Raw genomic sequence first — 13,136 nt, forward strand, 5'->3', positions numbered from 1 at the left:
ACCCTCAGTTCTTGCTTCAGCCCCATTAACACTTTGGCAGAGTTGGGGGGTTGGGTGTTTCCAGTTTGTTAGGAGGATACACATCCACACCCAACGTACATGGTTCTATCTCAACCATGTCACCCATGCACTCCCTCTGCAAACGGCCAAATTACTGGTGCCTCAGCCATTGTTATCTGAGTCTTTGCCGCTGGAGTTTCAGCCACAGGTGTGGACCCTTTGGCGTGGACCGCCTCTCTCCTCTCTGGCTCCTCCCCGAGCCCCGCCCCAAGCCGGCCAGGCCCCGCCCACCCCCTCACCAGGCGCCTGTGCTGGCATCTCAGCAGAAATGGGCGGGGAAAGAGCTGCCTTGAGAGGAAGTGAAGGCAGACCCCTACCCCTCTCTGACCCCGCCAGCTCCTCCCACCCCGGGTCACGCCCAGACAGGGCGGGAAGTGGCGGTGTCTTATTCTGAACTGCAACTCACTGCAAGGATTCCACTGTCGGTGCTCTGCTTGCGGTGCCAGAGAAGCGTCCACAGCCTGAGCACCCTGTTGCTGGCGCTCCCAGGTGGGAGGCTCTGGGCTCCGGGACATGTATGTGGGCGGAGGCTGTTTTATTCCAGCTGACTAGGGTGCAAGCGCCCTTTCTCTCCCCCAGGAACCCTGCCAGCGCTTCTCTTGGTGAGAGGTGGGCGGGTGTCCCCAAGGCCGGTCCTATTTCCCTGCTTTCAGATTGGTTGTGGTTCATGGTGGGAGTCCCTGTTGGAGAAAGGGGATCCCGGCTGGGGTTTGGGGCTTCGGGGTTCCCTGATTCTCTCTTTGCGGGTCTCCTAACCCCCCTCCCTTGTTTCCTTCCGCACAGCGATGCCTCCTCCCGAGACTCCTTGTGCCTCCTCAGCTCAAAGGTGAGCCCGGGATCTTGTTCTGCTGACCTCTCTCTGGACCCGACCAGAGTCTGTTCTAGGCGCAAGATCTCTTGCTGGTCCGTGACAGAAACGTCTTCCCTGGCTTTAAAATATTGGTGGCCGCCCTTTCTTCTTACTCTTTGTTTTTATTTCTATCTATATATTACTAAGGTTTTTAAAATCATTCCCATTTCATTTCCTTTCTATTCTTTATTGTTTCTGTTGGGTTCAGTTTGTGAAGCACAAAAGGAGTGGATGCCTAGAGATGAAATAACATGCGAGTGTCTGTAAGGATGCCTGGGTGGGGTCGGGGTGGGTCGCTGGCGGAGTTGGGGAGGGTGAGGGGACTTGGGGAGTAAGAATGAAGGATTGAGGGGACTGAACACTACAACTGAAGGTGACTAATAAGTCTGCTTAAAGGCGATTTAATCATAGTGGGAAAATAGACGATGTGAAATCGATTGTGGTAATGATTGTGGAATGCTTAAGATGGCTGAATTGTGGGATTATGTGGGATATGTGGATTAAGTGCCCCAAAACATGTTAAAAAGAAAGAAAGATGCTCTCCATCACAAAAGTAATCTAACTAAACTATGCACAGAAGAATCAAAAACCAAACTGAAACAAAGGAACCAAAAACAAGGTAATGTTAAGGTGTTCAACCTCTATTTGGGGGATGAAACTGGAAGTGACCCTGAAATGGGCCCTTGGCGTTTGAACGTTGTGAGGCTGAAGGACAATTTATTTGGGGCTGGTGTAGTGGGCGTTGGCCCTGGGGCCCTTGGCCAAGGCGCCTCTGCCAGCTGTCCAGGCAGCAGCAGGCTCATGGTCACCAGGATGTCGCAGGCTGTGATGGTGGAGTAGTTTGGAATGTGCCAGTTGAGATGCCTGGTCGGCGATGTGCCCAAAGGTGTCTTTGATCAACGAGTGCACAACGTTCATGGCCCTGAACGAGATACTGGAGTCTGAGTGGACCTACTGGAGCATCTTGTGCACATAACACACAGTAGGTCTCCTTGCCGCTGCATTGGCATTTCTTGCTGTGCTCCCTTTGAGCCTTAGCTGCAGCCTCCTTGGGACTCCTCCCTGGAGCAGGCAGGGACTTAGCAGGGTCAGGTGGGTTGTTTGACTGGGACGGTACACCTGGTAAAGGTAATGTAGGTGTCCTAAGGCGAGCTGAGGGAGGACAGAAACCTCCCCTGGAGCAGAAATTGTTGAAGCTCACTGGATCTTGATTTTTAGTAGGAATTTAGACCATGAAAGAAGGACCTCTAGATCCCTCTGACCTGTTGGGGTTTCAGCAGGAAGTGTTGGAAAAGTTACCACAGGGATAACTGGCTTGTGGTGGCCAAGTGTTCATAGTGATGTCACTTTTTAATCCTTCAATGTCGGATGATTTGATCTAATCTTCCTTGTAAGATGGGGGTGGAGGGGTGAGGGGCAGGAGTAGAGGAGGGAGGACAGGAGAGAGGAAGGAGGTGAGAGGGAATGATTGGAGCTGCCTCCACACTCCCTGATCGCCCCTAGCCTTGAACCCCGGGCAGCCACATGCTGGAAAAGGTGTGTAGGCCAGCCACTGAGTGGGGACTTGTTTTTCTCGACACTACCTAGGTGGTCAATGAGGAGGTCCTGTTAGGAAAATGGGTTGGAGATGCTCACATTGTGCACTTGTGTGTCAGCATGCCGTTTGGATCCCTGGCCCGCTGTCGGCACTCTCCCACCCTGGGGTCCCCAGGCTTTCCCACCTGTCTCACAAACTTGAATAGTTGAGTTGGATCCCATTTTATTTTTGTAGATCTTATCATTGTTTCAAAATGTTTCACACACACAAAAATCTATTTTCAATTTCATTATTTATGTGATTTTGGTGTGTACATAAGTGCATGTGTGTGTACCATACACGTTTTTGTAGTATCCTTTTTGATAACAACTAAGGATGTTTACCAGTAGTTTTGTTAGGGCAAAATGTGTGCTACCTGCTAACTGCATATATAAATCTCCTAGTACTGCTTTTGCCCATTTTAGCCCTGCAGGCAGGCTGGCCGGCTCTCCCTGCTCTCTGGCAAACAGCATCACCTCCTCCTCCTCTTGTGTTTTAGAAGGGTATAGGTGTGTTTGAAAGATGGTCAGCATCTTAATATGTAAGGGTTAATGGTTTGGGAGTTGGAGATTAGCAGTTTATCATTAGGGGTTTAAGTACCAAGTATTTTTGTGTGTTGAAATGTTGCCTAGAACATTTTAACATTTACTACCTATATATAGTATTTATGACCTATTTGGCAACTTTTAAAAAATTTAATAAATCTTTTTATTGGGGCTCATACAACCCTTATCACAATGCATAAATATATCAATTGAGTAAAGCACCCTTATACATTAGTTGCCCTCGTTATTCTCAAAATTCTCCTTCCACTTGGGTTCCTGGAATAAGCTCGTTTTCCTTTTTATCCCTTCCCTTCCCTCCCCGCTCTCCCCTCCCCCATGAACCCTTAATAGTTTATAAATTATTATGTTATCTTATACTTCCAGGCCTCTCCCCTCACCCACCTTCCCATTGCCCATCCCCCAGAGATTAGAGGAAGGTGATCACACAATGATGGTTTTTGTTCTTGGTGTCTGCCACCTGGTCCGTTCAACACCTTGTATTCGCTTAGGTTGCGCACTTCTCTGTGGGCTTTGTTGTTTCCGAGCTAGATGGCCGCTTGTTTGCCTTCAATTGGCAACTTTTTTACATGACATCTTCAATTTATGATGAATAAGGAATTTTCTTTTCTTCTTTTTGGAAGTCATTTTCTTCTTTTTATTAATTCTTTTTTTCTGATCAATCTAGCTAGTATCATTTTTAATATGAGTGGTGAAAATGGATATGTATGTTTATCCTGATTCTGCGATGGGGTGAACTTTTTTCTCTTTCTCTTACATGTGACATTTTCAAAGTTTTTTTTACAAGAATGTATATTAGCATATTGAGTTTTACCTATTTCATGTTAGATTTGTAGTTGTTTTTTTTTAACATGAAAAGCTTTTTACTTTGTTTATTATTCATTCTGTGTCAATTTAGATAATTGACTTTTCCCCCATCACTAGGCATATTTGAGTGTTCATTTTCTTGTGTTAAATCAATTCTGGGATGAATTAGAATTAATCTTGATGCATGCTTATTTTAATATATTGTCTGACTCAGTTTCCTATTTTAAAAATAACTTTTTCATTCAGATCCATTATCAACACTCGTCTATAGTTTTCTTAAAATATCGTCATCTGACATGGGTATCAGGTTATTTCTTGTCTCATAGAAAATGTTACTAAGTGCTCTAAAAACTATTGTTATGTTGGAACCCAATAAGTTGAACTTAAGCAACAAAACAGTAAAAAAGTGCTTATTAATCTTATGTGAATACTCTAGCTGCCAGAATTTTTAGTTTTCATCTATCTTACAGTTAGGCTGGAAGTTTCTCAAGAAATTTTATTTTGATTCAATTGATTATAGACCTTCTAAGCATCCTGCAATCCAGTGAGTAATTATTGTCAGTCTCTTGCTCTGCTGGATCCTCTGAACTTCCAGCTGAACCCTCAGTGTACAGGACTGCATGATTTACAGTTTCCTAGACAGACAAATAGCTGCTCACCACTTAGTGAGTGTGTTGTTTTAGACTAGAGCCCATGTTCCTGAAAGTACTCTGCCACCTGGCATGCTGTGAGGCCCTTAGAGAACTGCCTTCAGCTCACCAAAAGAATGGACTAATGAGGGGTGGAAATGCCTCAGTGATTTTGTTGTCACCTTGTTTGTTCCAACTTTTTTTAACTGAAGAAACCTCTTCCCTTTTTTTCATGAGAGAAATAATATCTTTTGTAAACATAACACACTAATGTCTTTGTGTTTGCGCTGGGTGTATATTTGTGGTTTCTGAGACTGTTGTCATATCAGCTGTCATTGAGTCAGTGCCATCTCACTGGGACCCATTGCACAACAGAACAAAACATTGCACTCTCCTGTGCCATCCTCATAATTGAGGATGAACGCATGTTTTTAAAAAATTTATTTATTTTAACTCATTTTATCAGGGGCTTGTACAGCTTGTATTACAATCCATGCATATATCAATTGTGTTACACACATTTGTACATGTTGCTATCATCACTTTCAAAACATTTTCTTTCTACTTGAGCGCTGTATCAGCTCATTTTATTCTTCCCTCATGAAGCCCTGATAAATTATAATTTTTTATTGCTTTTTCGTGTCTTATACTGTCTGATGTCTCCCTTCACCCACTTTTCTGTTGTCCATCCCCCTGAGAAGGGGTTATATGTAGATCATTGTGTTCATTTCCCCTTTCACCCCTCACCTACCCCTTACTCTCCTGGTATTGCCACTCTGATTATTGGTCCTGATGGGTTTATCTGCCCTTGATTCCCTGTGTTTCTAGCTCTTTTCGGTACCCATGTGCATTCTCTGGTCTAGCCAGTTTCGTACAGTAGATTTGGGGTCATGATTGTGGGGTGGGGGGAGCACTAAACAACTAGAGAAAAGTTGTATGTTTCATAGGTGTTATACTGAACCCTAACTGGCTCATCCTTGTGACCCATTCTGATAGGTTAGTTTATTGTGCCAACCTGGCTCATAGGAACATGGTATAAATAATGTTGCAGTTTGATTGGAGGGCAAAGAGATAAATGGCTAGGCAAACCGTGCCTCTCTCTCTCTTGCACTCTTCTCATCAGATCAGGGTGCGCCTGCTAGTTCTCTGCCACAACTTGTGAGCTACACTAAGTGTTGGCCTAACAACCTGTGGATCATGTCACTAGAGCTTGAGGTTCCTTTGAGAAGTGCTTCATCATGTTGCTGATGTATGCATCACTTGAGCTTGGGACTGTTGGATCCTATCTTCTTGCTCTTTGTTGATGATCTGCCCTTTGTTTGCTGCCTGTGTCCAGACTGCCTGCATTGCCGTACATAAGACTCACCTGTCTGCTTCCTTGACCTTGGACCCAGTGGCCCTCATGAGTTGAAGGACTTCCAGTATATTAAATGTTTCACGGAAGTGAGTTGAACTGAGCACTCTGGACAGCTGTGTGAACAAATTAGCTGCTATATTCTTTTGTGCTTTATATGTCTATCCATTATATAGAATATATAATAATATATAATGATTATATATAATGGTTTTATATATAATGATTATATATTGTATATGTAATAGATGTATGTATGCACATATCTATATATATTCACAAGTGTCCTGGTTTTGTTTCTGTGTAACACACCCTTCTGTAAGGGGGTGTCCAATTGCCTACAGATAGACTTTGGGTCTCACTCCACACTACCCCTCTTTCAAATTGATAGGATTTTTTGTTCTGTGTCTCTGATGCCAGATACCTGATCCTATTGACACCTCATGATCACACAGGCTTGTGTGCTTCTTCCATGTGGACTTTGTAGCTTCTCAGTTTGATGGCCTTTAGGACCCCAGAAGCTATATCTTTTGATAGCCAGGCAGCATCAACTTTCTTCACCATATTTGCTTCTGCACCATTTTGTCTTAATCGATTGTGTCAGGAAGCTGAGCATCATGGAATGCCAGGTTATTAGAACAAAGTCTTCTTTCATTGAGAGAGTACTGGGGTAGAGGTCCAATGTCTATCTGCTACTTTTATACTTAAAATTTAAATATATTTACATAGATATGTTACCCTTTTGTCATATATATGTGTACATATGTAAATGACTGTATTTAGAACTCTATAAATGCCCTTTGTCTCCTACTTCTTTCCTCTATTTCCTTTTACTTTCCTCTTGTCCCACTATCATGTTTGGCCTTCATCAGTTTTCAGTAATTCCTCTCATTACATTGCCCTTGATCACGCCCTACCAGGCATCCTACACTCTCCTCAACGTCGATTTTAGATCACTTGTTGTGCCCTTGACCCCAGGCTTACAGCCACTTCCTTTCCCCCACTTCCCTGTTTCCTTTATCCCCCCCCCCCAGAACCATCAGCCCCATTGTTGTCTCCTCTGGTGTGTTTATCCTGCCAATCTTATCTAGACAGACATGCGGAGACAATAATAAGCACAGAAACAAGACAGAGCAAAATAACAACAACAAAAAAGGAAGCAACCACCGGAAAAAAAGAGAAAAGACTTAAGAATCATTCCAGGTTTGTTCGTTGATCATTAGGAGTATTTTACTGTTGGTTGAGTCTGATGTGGTACCATGCCTTGGCCACTCAGTCTGTTTTTTTGTATTTCCCGGGCACTTCATTGCTTTGCTCCTCTTGCTGCTCTGTTGCATGCCCTTAGAGTTTTGCCCCAGTGTGGTGAAGTCAGATCGAGCACATTTCCCACAGTGTGCCACAGTGTTGTCCCTCATAGCGCTGTGGGTCATTAAGGGATGCCGTGTCTTGTGATTGGGATGGCCCTATGGTCCTCTCTGTGCATTAGGCAATTTGAGCAGGAATATCATTCTTCGGGTTTGGTGAACCATTTGTCGCAGTCACTTTGTTAATCCATTTGGTAGTGGGATTCATGTTTTTCACTGCCCGTCATCTTTACCAAACAAAATATCCTTTTCGAGGAATGATCTTTTCTGATATATGTCCAAAGTATATAATATGAACTCTCACCATCCTTGCCTCTAAGTAGCACTCTGACATTACATCTTCCAAAACAGACTTGTTTGTCCTTTGCATGTCCATGGTATGTGGGACATTCTTGTCCAGAACTACAATTCTAATATATTCATTCTTCTTCAGCCTTCCTTTGTTCATCTTTCAAATGCACAAGAGTCAATTGACAATAGCCTGCTTTGGTCAGGTGAAACCAGTCCTCCAGGTAATATCTTTTCCTTTCAATACTCTAAAGAGGCATTGTTCAGCAGATTTATCTAATGCAATGATTGATCTCTTGACTGTTATACTTTCAGTATTCAGGATATTTGTTTGTTTGGTCTTTTTTCTATACACCAACCAATTTTTTTTCTGGAAGGAGTTAAAATTTACTCAAGCTTTAGATTAAGAATTTTGATCAAGGAGGGGCTGTCGGAGCCAGCTCAGGAGTCAAACCGTCCTGAAAGAGGGGGAATGATTATTAGGGTAAAAAGAAGAGATTAAAAGTATTGGGAGGGCAACAGTGAATACTGAAGCTTCGGGTTTGTTTTACATACTCCTTTTATCCATGCAGAAACAACCCGGGGTTTATTATCTCATTGTTAAGCAAGCACATTTGCTACACATAGCAATTTTGTCTTCTGCCAAGGCAGACATCCCTGAGAAAATTAAACAACGTATCTTCCCAGACTTTGCATACTTTCTTGTTCTTTTTTTTTTGTTGTTCTTGTTCTTAACAGTATGTTCAAAACGTAAAGTCACAGAAGAAATCAGCAAACACTGACACATAGTTCATGAGAGTTATCAGCTGTTTCAAAGCTGAGTCTTAATGGCCTTCAACAGCCCCCGCTTTTTTATTTACTGAAGACGTCTTTACTCAAAACGTCAGCAGATCACTGTGTCTGTCTTAGGTTGTGAAGTCCTGAAATCGCCCTTACCCGTCATCAGTCACTGTCTGCAGGAGACTATGACCTGTCTTAGGTTGGAATACTCAGACTCGATTTTACCCGTCTGACTAACCAGCCTCTGCCTTATACTCCTGTTTGGGGAGGGAGTGAAGTATGCAGGTGTACTTCCTGTAATTTTGTTCCTAAAGCCAATAATTCAACCATAACCTTGTGCAGTATCATAGGGAGTATGCATAAGATAAACAATACACACACTCCCGCTGTGACTAGAGAAAAAGCATGTGAGGTAGGCCTCTGAGATTTCCTAACGAAGGGAAAGAATCTTGAAAATGCTGGAGCCAATCCTCAGCAACCTTGTCGACATCAAAATAAAGAGACTTAGCATCTTTTATGGCTAATATTTCTTGATGGAGTTGTAATCAATCTAAAGACTCATTAGCATTGTGCCAAGTACCTTGAAGATGATTCTACACTTTAATCCAGCTATACTGACTGTTAGTGTACTATTTAGGTGTAACACAGATCCATGTATGTACAGCATGGCACTGTAGACTAGACCTGGCCTTAAGCCCCTGCACCTCGTCTCCTAAATACATGACCATGTCATAAAGAGCATTTACTTTTTGTTCTAACTTCCTGTCTATATCTTCTTGAGTACCCAAAACATTAGTCACATCTTTGGATAATTCATTTCCACAGTGGGCAGTTTGTAAGATTTGTGAAAGTACAATTGCTGCAGTAGTAGCAGTAGCAACTAAACTTAATATAGCTAAAATACTTGCTATAAGCAAACCTACAAAACACTTAAATCTGGTTGATGCTTTTTCAGTCTCTTCTAATACCTGTAACCCTCTTTCTGAATACCAAGGCCCAGTAATATTCACTGGCAGCATAACAAAAGAAGGTTGATATAAAATGGCGATGACAATACCTTCAGGGGACCAGGTAATACAATTAGACAAATTGCAGTTATTACAAGACCTGTTAAACTTAGAGTCATCATGATCTATAGTAATATTCCCTGCCAAAAGTACATAAGGCGATGGTACGCAGGCAGTAACATTTCCCTGTGGTCTGGAGGTAGGGCCCATAAGCTTCATGTCCCCCTAAGCAGCCCCTATTTTCCACCACTGAGTTTGTGGAAAACCCAAATCTGACCACCAAAGCCCTGCAGACAGCCCCTTTTCCCATTTGGCAGTGTTTTTTTTTTTAGTATTGTCCTGGTTAACAGACCAATCGATGATATATCTCTCTTTTGTGACGTTATACCTGATGGGCTTGTCTGTGAGACACGATCTCCACAATATGGTTTTATTATTCTTTTGAATCTCTAGTCTACATGAGGAAAAAGACTGTGGAGTGGGTGGAATAACATTTCCTTCACTTTGTACAGGGAGGGCGTGAGTCATTAACCCACATCTTGATTTCCAGACCTTCCCAGACAGCAGGAAGTAAGAGTGGTGGATCAGAAACTTAAGCCTAGTACTTCTCACTGAGCCATGTCCCCAGAAGCACTCTGAGGCAAATTACCATCTGCATGGTTTGCAAACTGCACCAACCATTCAGGCAGCCCCCATGCTCCATCAGCATCCTGTGTAAAAACCCAAACATGCCCTCCTCCCCATATTAATAGCGGGTTGGGGCCATTCCTCCAGGCAAAACAAGCCAATGATATCTCTTCATAGGCTCTTTGAAGTTGGTGGAAGGGACACTAAAGGCAAATCTCTTACAATATTTTGGATCCAAGGGCGTGGTATAAAAACAATCTTTTAAATCTAAAATGATCTTATATGTATTGGCTGGAATAGCAGAGGGGGAAGGGAGCCCAGCCTGCAGGGCTCCCATAAGTTCCATAGTATCATTAACCCTCCTTTACTGTTTTTCCTTACAAAGCAGCTGCTATCGCAAGCCCCTGAGTAAAGAAAGGTTCAATGTCTGAGCATAGTCTGATATAATCGGACAGGTTGCCCTTTTTTCCAAAAGGTCTCAGCGCTGCCTGGCAGGCAGTATTTGCATTTTCAAAAGCCAATTGTTTCCATTCTGCGGCGGGAAGCACCTCGAAGGAAAGTGTATCTAATAAAGATTGAGTAAAAGAGGCAGTTGGGCCATATTGGGCACAAGCAACCTTGAGTTCTTTTAGCTGTTTGAAAGGAATAGGAGTAAGCCCTCTCCAATAGTTTGTGTTATTTTTCATCAGTTAACCTTATTTAGAGAGCTTGAACCCCATTCTCTGGGCAAAGATGATGGAAGATAAGTCATCCTTTTCCTTGATCCATCTCATTTACCTTTAAACTTCTGCATTCACGTTGGCTCTTGGCATCACCCATGTACCTACAACTAGACATCCTTTGAGTGTAGCGTGCATTCTTTTACAAAGGCTTTATCATTGCCATCCATAAACACAAGAGCTTCAGAGAGGAGAAAATAAACATCCCTCTGGGCCTGTTTCCTAGTTAAGGATGTCTCTGCATTGACTAGTTCACCTCTAGGATTTGCTGTTCATGTCCTTCTGTTTCTTATTGTCCACTTTAAAAAGAAGTTTCACGGATTAGCGTACTCTGCTGTGCATATTACTATGGGCCTCTAATGGATTCCCCCATGCTTAGTAATTTCTTAACACTCAATAAAGTATTTTATTCAAGGAGATGTGAGCTCATAAAGTTTGAAGAGCTCACATGGGTTGGACTGAACACACGCAAGCAGGAAACTCACATAATGACATTTGTGTTTTAACAGTCATATTAACATACACATGCCTACTATGAACAAATCAGCACATATACTAGAACTAACAAATCTTCATACAATACCCTCAGATTAATAAATATACATGCATTTACTTAAGAAAAAAACCCACAAAGACACACTAAAATATACTAGAATTATAATAATAGAATCAATGCAGAACAGACTACAAGTTCTGTCACATAGTATAACATATTAAGGCACAGAGTAGTTCATGTGTACTAGCACATACAAAAAAACAGACAAAGTGCATACAAGAATATACACACTGAGCTACAAGAATGTGGAGGTGTGTGGCAGAGACATTTTCTCTGCAGGTAGAGGAAATAGGTACCTAATTTTACTAATCCTTCTTAGGCTCCTCTACATTTCTCCCCTGAGGGTCCCTGTTATCTGTGGGCTTGAGTGACCCCTGAGCCCCGCCCTCTCCCTGTATGGGTGTATGTGTCTGGGTACCCATAGCCTTTCCCTCTGTGTGTGCCTGACTCAGAAATATGTGATCATAACTACAGCAGTCACAGTACTGATTGACAGAAAATCAGTCCCTGGGCATGTCTCTAGAGAAGGATATTCTGACAGAACTTGAAGGGAACCTGTGGGTGCCCTGTACAGAATAGGATGCTTATAGCCCATGCACAAGGGGACATAGGGCAGGAAGGGAGGTGAGGTCTGTGGAGGCATGTTGAGACTAAGCATAAAATGTGTCTTATCTCCCTTTTCCTACTCTTGTATCAATATGCACAACTGCTAAATTAAACAGCCTTTGGAGAAAAAAACACTGACTCTCAAATTAGCCTGTGGTGGACAAGGACAGACAGGAGCTGTGAATGAATAAAATGAATGAACTCAGAGAAGAAAGTCTCCATTTGGATGAATGGAGAGAGGTGACTTGATCTAGGATTGGGCTACTGGTGGTAAGTTCATGTAGTATGTTGTGTGGAAATATATATATATATATACACACACACACACATACAAAGATAATAAAGTGAGATCCTTTGCACAGCAGGGACTGTTATCCCGAGGAAGGAGGGAATACAGGAGGGTTATTGAAAGCAAGGGGTAAAGTTTTTGATGAAGCCGATGATTTGAACAGAATTTGTCCTAGATGCAGGAATTACCAATTACATGGGAAATTTGAGACAATTCAAGGGAAAAACGAAACAAGCTAAGTTTGAAATCATCCTATCATCAGAGGGAGATTGGGTGAGTGTTTCAGAAAGACGGGAGGAGATGCACTGATTCCCTGAGGGATGCTGAGAAGGAGAAGAATCCCCAGACACAACAGGAAGCCAGTAGTGAAGCTCCATTTGGACCTACTCCTGGGTCTGAGTCCTGTGCTCTGCAGATCCTGAGGGGTTCCTGCAGCCTAACCTCTTCCACTAGGGTACATTCATGTCTGGGTTAACTCTGACTTCTCCTCACTGTGTGCGTTGGTCTGGGTAGACTAGAGAAACCAATCCATAGACACACGTATATTGTGTATAAGAGATTTAATATAAAGGGCAATTGTACATTTAGAAAGCATCTTAACCCCAGTTAGGGCCAAGCCCATAAGTCCATTATTAGCCCATGTGTCGGATACCAATGTATAAATTCCTCTTCATACTTATGAAATACATACAATGATCCAGAATGCAAGATGGTCACAGGCCAGTGGGCAGAAAGTCTTTGGATCCAGTGGCATTGTAAGCTTTTCAGCGGAGACGGGTCTCTACATGTCTTCTCCAGAACCCAGGGCTGCATGGGGTAGGTCCATGTGGCTTCTATTCAGGGATGTCTCACAGAGAGTCACCCTTGTCAGTAGGGTGTCTCCCAGGGATTAGAGAATCTCTCTTCCACCTCCAAGATGGAATACGGGATTTCCCAGAATTCTCAGAAGGCCATGCCCACGCAGAGGCTTCATTGGCTATGATCCAATTGACAGACTCCAACCCTTCCCTCTTTATCCTATGAAGTACCAAATTCACACCAGATTATGTAACTACCATACT

At 42.9% G+C, this 13,136-nt stretch overlaps 1 long non-coding RNA gene across 1 annotated transcript in view; it reads left to right on the forward strand.

The window, feature by feature from the left end:
* The first annotated feature begins 413 nt into the window (after window positions 1–413).
* The window catches only part of LOC142436590 (uncharacterized), a 51,335-nt gene continuing 38,612 nt past the window's right edge, over window positions 414–13,136 (forward strand). Inside the window, exons 1-2 of the long non-coding RNA XR_012782016.1 lie at window positions 414–549; window positions 844–886. This is a non-coding gene — a long non-coding RNA (uncharacterized LOC142436590). The remainder of the gene's footprint in view (window positions 550–843; window positions 887–13,136) is intronic.

Source organism: Tenrec ecaudatus, unplaced genomic scaffold, assembly GCF_050624435.1.
Source record: "Tenrec ecaudatus isolate mTenEca1 unplaced genomic scaffold, mTenEca1.hap1 Scaffold_431, whole genome shotgun sequence".
NCBI lineage: Eukaryota > Metazoa > Chordata > Mammalia > Afrosoricida > Tenrecidae > Tenrec > Tenrec ecaudatus.